Source organism: Athene noctua, chromosome 18 (genome assembly GCF_965140245.1).
Source record: "Athene noctua chromosome 18, bAthNoc1.hap1.1, whole genome shotgun sequence".
Classification (NCBI taxonomy): domain Eukaryota; kingdom Metazoa; phylum Chordata; class Aves; order Strigiformes; family Strigidae; genus Athene; species Athene noctua.
The window spans coordinates 14,854,771-14,863,570 of NC_134054.1; the positions used below are offsets into that span (position 1 = coordinate 14,854,771).

General features: G+C 55.9%; 1 long non-coding RNA gene across 5 annotated transcripts; it reads left to right on the forward strand.

Annotated features, from left to right (window-relative positions):
- The first annotated feature begins 1,571 nt into the window (after positions 1-1,571).
- LOC141967793 (uncharacterized) lies at positions 1,572-4,785 on the forward strand. Of its 5 annotated transcripts, none has more exons than XR_012634757.1 (4): positions 2,103-2,526; positions 2,618-2,734; positions 3,077-3,224; positions 4,594-4,785. It is a non-coding gene; the product is annotated as an uncharacterized LOC141967793 (long non-coding RNA). The 5 variants fall into 5 exon arrangements; XR_012634756.1 differs by lacking the exon at positions 4,594-4,785 and adding an exon at positions 3,872-4,578; XR_012634755.1 differs by lacking the exons at positions 2,103-2,526; positions 4,594-4,785 and adding an exon at positions 1,572-1,720 and having other exon boundaries at positions 3,077-4,578.
- Positions 4,786-8,800: the final 4,015 nt, after the last annotated feature.

An 8,800-nucleotide genomic window follows, 5' to 3' on the forward strand; every position in this document is an offset into this window, starting at 1 on the left:
CACCTATTCCGATCTAAAAAGTGGAAGTATTGAAGCCTGAACAACAGGCCCTGAGCCGAAGCTGCTCACTCAGTATGTCATCGTTAGTGAAATAGGTGTGGAAGATGTAGCTCTCTTGAATGTATATTTATCTTTCTTTGTGTGTGGATAAAATAACTGGGTCATGGAGACCGTAGTCTGGCCCTGTGGCCTGACGTGAGTCCTTGCACCTAGTCTGCCTGGGTAAGCAGAGGAGCTCCCTTAGCTTCTCCCCTGAGCCCTGGCCAGGCTCCGGGGGAATCTAATGTGAGATTGAAACCAGCTATTTCCGCTCCAAACCAAGGTGCCAGCTCTTCTGGCTTGCCGATTTTGGGGTATATAAGAGTGGACCCGCTCACAGCGACTTTGGAGGCCTCAGCTACGGGTGGACGCACTGCGTAGGATTTCCCACTTGCCGGGAAAGGCTCTGCAAACCCTCGCTGTAACCGGGGCTGCCTGCGGGTCTGGGTGATGGCAACGGGTGCAGGTGCTGAGGGATCTTTTTTAATCGCTGTTCCCTCTCTCTCAGGAAGTCAGGATTTGATGCATTACCCTGTATTTTCCTATTTGTGTGAGTGCACTATTCCGTCTTTTCTTACTGTGTGTTTTCTGTATTCTTCTGTTATTATTTAGCTATTTCTAATAAAATACGCCTGCTCCTTTCACTCTGGTGTCTGAGTTGAATTGATATTCCTAAACAGCAAAACAGGGGGAGATGAGGTGGCGCTTTCCAGAGCCGAAGTCGGTGTAGGAGCGATTTGTGTCGGTTTGGCTTTGGGCTGAGCTGTAGCCGCCGCGGCGCTAGTTCCTGGCAAGGGGATGGACGTGGGAGCTGTCGGGGCCAGAGCTGCCGTAAATATAATCAGACAGCTTGCTTGGGTTCTCCAGCTCCTAGCATACGCTCCAGAAGAGTGGCTGAATGTGGGCAGAAATGTTCCTGGATTTATCTGGGGTTTTTTTAAAAAAATATTTCTGCTATCACCAGGATTTGAAAAACTAACTTGGATAAATGTGAGTTTAGGAAAAATATCTAACAATACGTGTGCTTTTAATAGTTACTGTACTGGTCTCCCAGGGACCGAAGTTACACTATTTTGTCCTTAAAACAACTCTGCGCTCCCGTGTCGCGTTGTCACAGGCTTTCCTCCCCCTTCCACCCGTCCAAAGAGCCCTGAGGCTGCTCTGACCGACACTTCCGTCACCCCGCTGAGTTCTGGGTCACAAGGCGAGACTGCGCTGCCCTGCGCTGCGGCCGTGCCGGAGCTCCTCCCTCTCCGGGGGGTTATAAGATTTGGCAGCGTTGGTCCCGTCGGCCCGCGCACCGGAGCGGTCTCGCCCAGCGGCTGCTCCCGCTGGCCGGGGAAGGTTCCCCCGGCGGGGAGAGGCGACCTGCGGCGTACGGCTGCGCCGGGCGGCCCCCGGAGTGCGCGTGCGCGGCGGCGGCCCCGGGACTGGAGGACCGGCGGCCCATAGAGCGCGAGCTCGGAGGAGTGACGGGCATCTCCGGCGTTCATTAACGGTGCTGGTCGCTATAGTTACCGGGGGGAGGAGCGTGGGCCGGGCCGGAGGAGCCGTAGGGGCGGGTAGGGAGGCTGCAGGCAGTGACCCCTCCCTGTCCGGGGCCGGTGCTGGAGGAGGAGCCGGTGCGAGCCGAGGCAGGAGCGGGGCCGCGCGGCCGGTCGCCTAGCGGCTGCGGGGAAAGGTGCGGCGGGACCGGGGGCGGAGGCCGCTCCGCGTCGGGGCCGGGCGGCGGCGGCGCTGCCCGGAGCCGCGCGGGGCTGCGCTCGGCCGGGCTTCCGGGTGCGCGGGCGGTGCGGCGGGAGCCGTAGTCACGTGCCGGGGGCTTCCGGTCGGCCATGTTGGCTCCCCGGGGCACGCCGGGAGCTGCAGTTTCTGCGCTCTCGGTTCCCCGCAGCTGCGGCGCTTGCGGGCGCGCGCGGCACGGCACAGCCCTCGGTACCGGCGCGGCCCCGCGGCGCGGCCCGAGGGGCGGTTTTGTGGCGGTTTCCCGCGGGCTGCCCGCGGCTCCCCGAGACGCGGTGTGCCCCCCGGCCCGGGGGTGCGCATGCGCGGTGGAGGTGAGTGTTGGGGCTCCGGCCGGCCCGGTCCGCGGCGATAAGGGTCCCTGCCGCCTCTGTGCCCCCTCCCGAGGCCGCGCTGGGGCCGCGCGTGTCCGTTCCTGCCCTGGGGATGCCGCCGGCTGCGCCCAGCTCGGGCTGGCGTGGGGTGTCTCTGCCCGGCCTGGCGCTTCTCACGGCTCGGGGGCCAAAAGGGACGGGCGGAGCCGAGCCTTCCCGGCCGTGGGCAGCGGGGCGGGAGCCGCCGCGGCTGGAGCTGGAGGGGCCGGAGAAAGGGAAGGAAGGAGAACATCAAGGGCGTGTGGGCAGCAGCCGCCTCGCCCTGCAGGAGAAGAGCGCCTGCCTCTCCGGGTGAGCGAGGAGCCCTCTGCACAGTCCGCAGCGGGCCGGACCGCCAGCGTGCGCCCGGGGTCTGTGCACGTCACCCCAGGTGCGGAACGGCCGCGGAGCGAGCAAGCGAGGCTGCGTGTGTCGGAAGCCACGTCTTGTAAGAGCCGAGAGACACCCGCGTATTCTTTTAGGGGGAGGTCAGCCAGGCGAGTGGAGTTTCAGAAGAAGAGGAGGGGCAGGAGGAAGGAAGGAGAAAGAAGCATCAGACCTGTCCAGTTCTCCCGGCAGTGCCGGGAGTGAGAGCCGTGGTGAGTCCCGGGCCCTCGGAGCCCTGTCGCCCCCCTTGTATGTCCCAGTCCCTTCCTGCCCCTCTCTTTCCCATGCTGTGATTTTTTTTTTCTTCTTCTCTATATCTTTTCTTTCTTTTCTTCTGCCTTGCTCCCCCTTCCTCTCTCACTTTCTCTCGTCTTGCTGCTCCCTTTTCTTTTTCTGTCTGCACTTCTGACTGCTTGTTCTGTACCTTTTGCATCACTCCTCAGTCCATTTCTCTCTCGATCCTTCCATTCTGCTCCTCACTTATCAGTTTCTCTCTTTCCTCTGTCCTACTCCTGCACATAGTGTGTGATTGAATGAGGTTCTGTGTCTAGCAGGCCTCATCTCATAAGAGCTGTGAGACACCTACGTATTCTCGTAAGTGGAGAACAGCCAGGCACCTGGAGCTGTAGAAGAGGAAGGGAGAAGGCAAACAGAAGGAAGAGTCTGACCTGTCAAATTCTCCTGGCAGTGCGGAGAACTGCAGTAAGTCCCGAGCTCTTGGGCCCCTCTCATCCCTCTTGTGTGTCCTGGTTCCTCCCTGTCTTTCTCCTAGACTCCTCTCTTTCTGGTGCTGCTCAACTTTTTTTGCTCACCTGTATCTTCTGTCTTGCTTGGAGCATCTCCCTGTCCCCATCTTGTAGGTCTTCCCTTTCTCTGCCCTGTACCCTGTCACTCTTGTTGCCTTTCACCATCCCTCTCTGTTCAGCTCCCTGTTCCTATTGATGCCTCTTTCTTCTTCCTGCACCCGTTGCTATTCCCTGCGATCTCCATCTCTCTCTTTCCTGCTCCCTGTCCCCCGTTTTTCATTCCTACCTCCATCCCTCATAGACTGTCTGGCCTTTTTCCTCAGTGTCTTTCTTTCTGGCTGACTCCCTTCTGCTGTTTTTTATTTCCTCCCTATCCATCTTGTTGCCCGTCGCTCTTTTGTCTTCTCTCTCCATGTGTCTCTGTCTTCCAGTCACTGTTCTTTAATTCCTCCCTCTTCCCTGTAGCTTGCTGCTATTTTTTTCCCATTCTCCATCATACTCTGTCGGGTGCCTTGTCCCTGTTTATCAATTCCTCCCTCTGCCCTGCGGTCTGTCTCTTTTCACCATTTAATTTTTGCCTCTCTGTCTGTCTCCTTGTGCCAGGTTTATGAATTCCTTCCTCTGTGACCCACACCCCCTGTGATCTTTTCTGTTTTGTGGCCTGTTTCTGGCTGGCACTCTGTTACTATTCAGTAATTCCTCTCTTGATGCCTTGTAGTCTGTTGCTTTTGTCTTTTCTCCATCTCTCTGTTTCCTCTGTTTTAGAATACCTCCCTCTTCTTTCTGTATGCATCAGGAGTAGTTTTTGGCTCCAGGTCTCTTTTTTTCTGTCCCTGTTTCCTAATTCTTCCTTCTCTGCCCTGTCACATGTAGCTATGTGATTTGTTTTGTGTTCCTTCCCTCCATGGTTTGCTGTCCTGACTCCCCATCGCTGTTGCTTTTTCCTCCCTCTGTGCCCTGTTCTCTGTAGCTTTTTTGTCTTTCTTCCATCTTGCTTGGTCTAGCTCCCTGCTCCCCCCCCCCTTTTTTTTTTCCCCTCCATGTCTGTTGTGCCACCCATCCCAGCTTTTTTTTCCTGCATCTCTATGCTGCTCTTTGTCCTTCTTTGTTGGTTTCTGTCCTGCTTCTCCTTCTTCTTTCTGCTGCCTCTTTTTTTCTCTCCCTGCTGCTTTTTTTTCTCCATATCCACGCTGGGTTCCCTGTCCCCATCCTCTCACCGTCCCATTGCTCACCTCTTGTTTTCTCTCTACCCCTGTACTAGTCAGCTAGCTGCCATCTTTTTTCTGTCTTCTTGTGTCCTGTATCTTGCTCCTCATGTTTGGCAGTTTCCAGCTCTGCCCAGCAGCTTGTTGCTCCAGGAACCAACTGACTGACTGTTCCCGGCTGGACTGAGGAGCGTGGCTCCGGGAACAAGCGCCAAGGTGTGCCAGGGGCAGGGGCAGCATTAGGGGCCCTGAGCCCCGGAGCAGACTCACTCCCTTCTGGGACTTGTTCTGTGTGTGACTGAATAAACACTTGCTGGCTGCCGGCTGCCTTTTGTGCTTCCTTTGCCCCAGGTGAGGGGCTGGGAGGGGTGATGATGCTCTGTGGGGGTGGGTGATGGCCTCCAGCTGTGGGCTGGGGCCGGAGGGGCCCCAGGTGTGGGCAGTGAGGCTGATGGCAGCGGCCCCTCCCTGTAAAGGGGTTGCTCCGGGTGGAGGGGTGGGTGCTGCTGTTAAGAGCAAGGCAGCCGTCGGAGGGGTCGGTGTCAACCAAGGGAGGAGCAGAGCAGCCGCTGAGCATTGCTGGGCCCTGGCTGCACTGAGGGAGAAGGTGAGTGGAGCCGTGCCATCAGCTGGCAGCTCCTGGGGAGGATGGCGGTGCCTGCAGGGTGGCAGTGTTGGAGGTGGTGGCAGGGGCTGCCCCGAGCCAGTGGTGAGGCTTCTGGGTGCATTGGTGGGGGTTCGGAGGGGTGAGCAATGGTGTCCCTGCATGGTCAGAAAGCAGAGAAAACTGCCTCTCGCAACACAGCAGGAGCTGTAGTCCTGGTGTGTGGGTTTCTGGCCAGCCGCATCGGTTCCCTGGGTCACGCTGGGATGCGTGGTTTTACAGCACTTGGTGTGCAGGTGGCCGTGCTGCGTTGGCCAGCGTGTGCCAGGAACTGTAGGTTCTGCAGACTTGGCTGCCAGGCAGCTGCACTACTCATGGGCGCCCGTAGCGCAGCACAGGCCTCGCTACCACTGCGTCCCCTGTGACGCAGCACGAGGGATAGTTTTGTTGCCGCTTTCACGTAGATTCCTGGGGGCTTCCAGCTGCTCCCCACCAAGCGTCGGGCCCGTTCCTCAAGAGCGTGTGCACAGTGACGTGCTGCTCGTCCACCGCTCGTGCGGGGGGTGGCGCTCGCCCGCGCTCACCGCTGCTGCCTGGCAATCGACACAGAGGTGGCCCCGTGCCCCACGCTGCCACCCACCAGCAACGTCAGTGCAATGCTCCGATGCCCGTGGGGGGGTGCGGCCACGCTCGGTGCCCCCTCCTGGTAAGGAAATGCTGCCGCCACCCCACGTCACGCTGCCGGCAGGTGCTCGGTGCGCAAAGGACAGGACTGCAGCGCCGGCCCCGCACAGGTGTGTGGCACTGCCAGAGCCGCCTTCCTGCTGCCGCAGCGTGAGGCTTGCTGGGCGTGATTCCTGGTCGTGGGCGAGGGCCGAGGCCGCCAGTGAGGCCAGCCAGCCCGCCCCTTTGGCAGGTGTGGGGGCCCCTCCTGCCCGCTGGCCACACGGCAGCGGTGGGGCAGGAAGCTTCACACCGCCTGCTGTGTCAGGCCTCCGCTCTGCTGGAGGTGATCCGGGCCGGGGAAGCCGCAGGGAGTTACCCGAGAGCTGGGACAAAGGCAGAGGGGAAGAAGATGGGTGTCCCCCGGGGGTTGGTGCTGGGTGCCTCCCCAGCTTGCCAGAGCTCCCCTTGAGCTGGTACTGGCCTCGCCTGCACCGTGTCCTGGCCCCAGGTCTCGCACCTCACCCTGAAGCCCGTCCCGTAGCCGCAGGTCACCCCCAAGCCCTGCGGGGATGGCGGCAAGCCGGCCCTTGGTGCCTCTGGAGGAGTCCCTGTGGAAGGAGGGCTCCGGCCAGGGGCGATCTACGGTAATAACGGCAGTCGCTTCACCTTCTCCCAGAGGCCTCACTGGGGCAGTGTTGGAGATTGGCTTGCAGAGAGCAAGGCCATGGGTCTCTGCAGGAGCTGATTGCAGCCATCTGAGGTAAACAAAGGAAACAACCCAGGGTACAGTTATGCTTACAATGGACTGTTATGTTAACAAAGAGAGAAACTGAGGTACACCATGGCCTTGAGTGTGATGGTAAACAACCTTGGGAAAAAAGGCAGGCCAGAAGAGGGAAGATGTTGTGACATATCTGAAATGTCACGAGGGGCTGGGATATTATAATGTAGCCTTTTACATGTATCCAATAGATTTGTGAGTAGTATGCATGATTATTGTAGAGTGCTTATGTAAGGGGTGATTTTTTTCAGTAAAGCTGAAGCTTGCTCTGTCATTCACGTTGAATTGGCTGCTTGCTTCCTCCGACAAGTGGCGCACCGAACAGGGTTACCTGAACTCTGCTTTTCCACCTAACGGAACCCAGGAAGCGGCGGGATGGACTCGGAGTAGGAAGGCAACGCTGCCACCTCCTCAGCGCCAGCTGCAGGTGTTCACTCCGAGAAGGGCTACCCCGGAAAGGCTGCAATAGGGGACTTACCCAGGAAAGGCCAAGGAATTAAGGAACCTGGTCATTGGCTACTTGATCGGATGTTAAAGAAGATCCTCAAGCTACACGATCCAGCATTTTAAGGAATTTAAGGAATTTTCGCCCGGGCAGGAATATTTGGAACGAGAGGTAGTCCTAAAACTTCTTGCTTTTTAGAAAAGCGGGGAGAAAGTCCGATAAAAGACTTAGCTGTGCTGATTGGTCTGGGCAAGGCTAGGGGACACTTTAAAGAGCCAAATTTATTGCTTAAAGAATCAGAATGGTGTGATAATCTTTTAGACCCTGATGCTGTAAATCCTGAAAAAGAATCTGAACTGTCTGACTTGTGTCCTCCCTTAACTGAGGATGATGGACATGGCAAGAAAAATTCTTACTCCTGTAAGCTATGAGCCGGGTCATCAGCCACGTTGGGAAAAGCGGCTTTTTTTCTGTTTTTAAAGATTTAGAGAAAAGCATTAATAAGAACGGGCTGCAAAAACTCAGATTACAACAGCTGTACTGGAGGCAATGGCTCAGGGATATCGATTGGCCCCATAAAAATTGGCTAACACTTTTAAGAAAAAAAAAGTCATTCACGCCAGCACAGCACTCTTCCTGGAAAACTGAGCGTGTAGCTTAACATTTGGAGCTGGCGGCGGCGGCCCGGGGCCTCCCTGAGCCCCCCCGCCACGGAGCGGCCACCTGCAGCTGAGCCCGGCACTGAGTTCTCGGCACACCGCCCCCCCGTCCGGCAGGGTTATGCAGCACAGGCTTTAGATGTTCTTAATGGAGTCCTCGTATTGGTAATATTTGTCATTTTACGTTGTGAGTAATAAGTGTCAGGAGCTCCTTTGTGTAGTTGTGTGAGTATGTGTGTGTGTGAGTGTGCTGCGGCCGCTGCAGCTGCGGAGTTCTCCGTCCAGGGAAGCGGCCGGCGAGGAACTGCAGGGTCCTAGTGCCCGCCCGCTGGGGCATCGGTGCTGCGGTTTGTTTGGGCTCAGTGCTCTCAGTGTTACAGGTAAAATACCTCCTCTAACGGGAGGCAGTCATTCTGTGTTGATTGTTGTCTTGAATTTAGGCGCATACTCTGCGGGGAGAGTGCACCTCTGAACCATCTGCCTAATGGAAATATTGTTAAAAAATCATCTGCAACCTTACAGGGGTTGTTTGTTTTACCCGGGGTTGTAGATGCTGATTATGAAGAGAAAATAAAAATTATGGTCTGTACCCCTGTGTTCTGTAACAAAAGGGTCAAAAATTGTTCAGCTTGCTTATTTTGCTGCGGCTCCCCATAACAGTATACGAAGAAGCCGCAATGACTCAGGATTTAGATCAGCAGATACCCCTTAAATATTTTTGGACTAAAACAGTAACACAAGGTTAACTTCTGGTAAAATGTACTCTCGTTAAAACTGAAAAATCTGTTGGGCTAACAGGCATTTTAGATACTAGTGCAGATGTAACCATAATATCTGTGAGCAGATTGGCTGTTAGCTCTGGTAACTCAAATGTTTTTCAGGGTTGGTGTCATGCTGTAACAATTTAAAGCAAGGATCTCATTCATGTAAGAGGCCCAGAAAATTGGGTAGCAAATATTCATCCATTTATATTGGAAAACCCCTATTGCATTTTGGTGTCATAACTGTATGACTCAGTGAGGAACTCAAATTGGATCAAATCTGTCTGAATCACCACTGTAGCATAACCCACCCTGACACTAACCTTGTAAACCGAATCACCTGTGTGTATTGTCCTGTAACAACTTAAAACTGTTATTAAGACTTTAAAAGATTTACTGAAACTGTTAGGA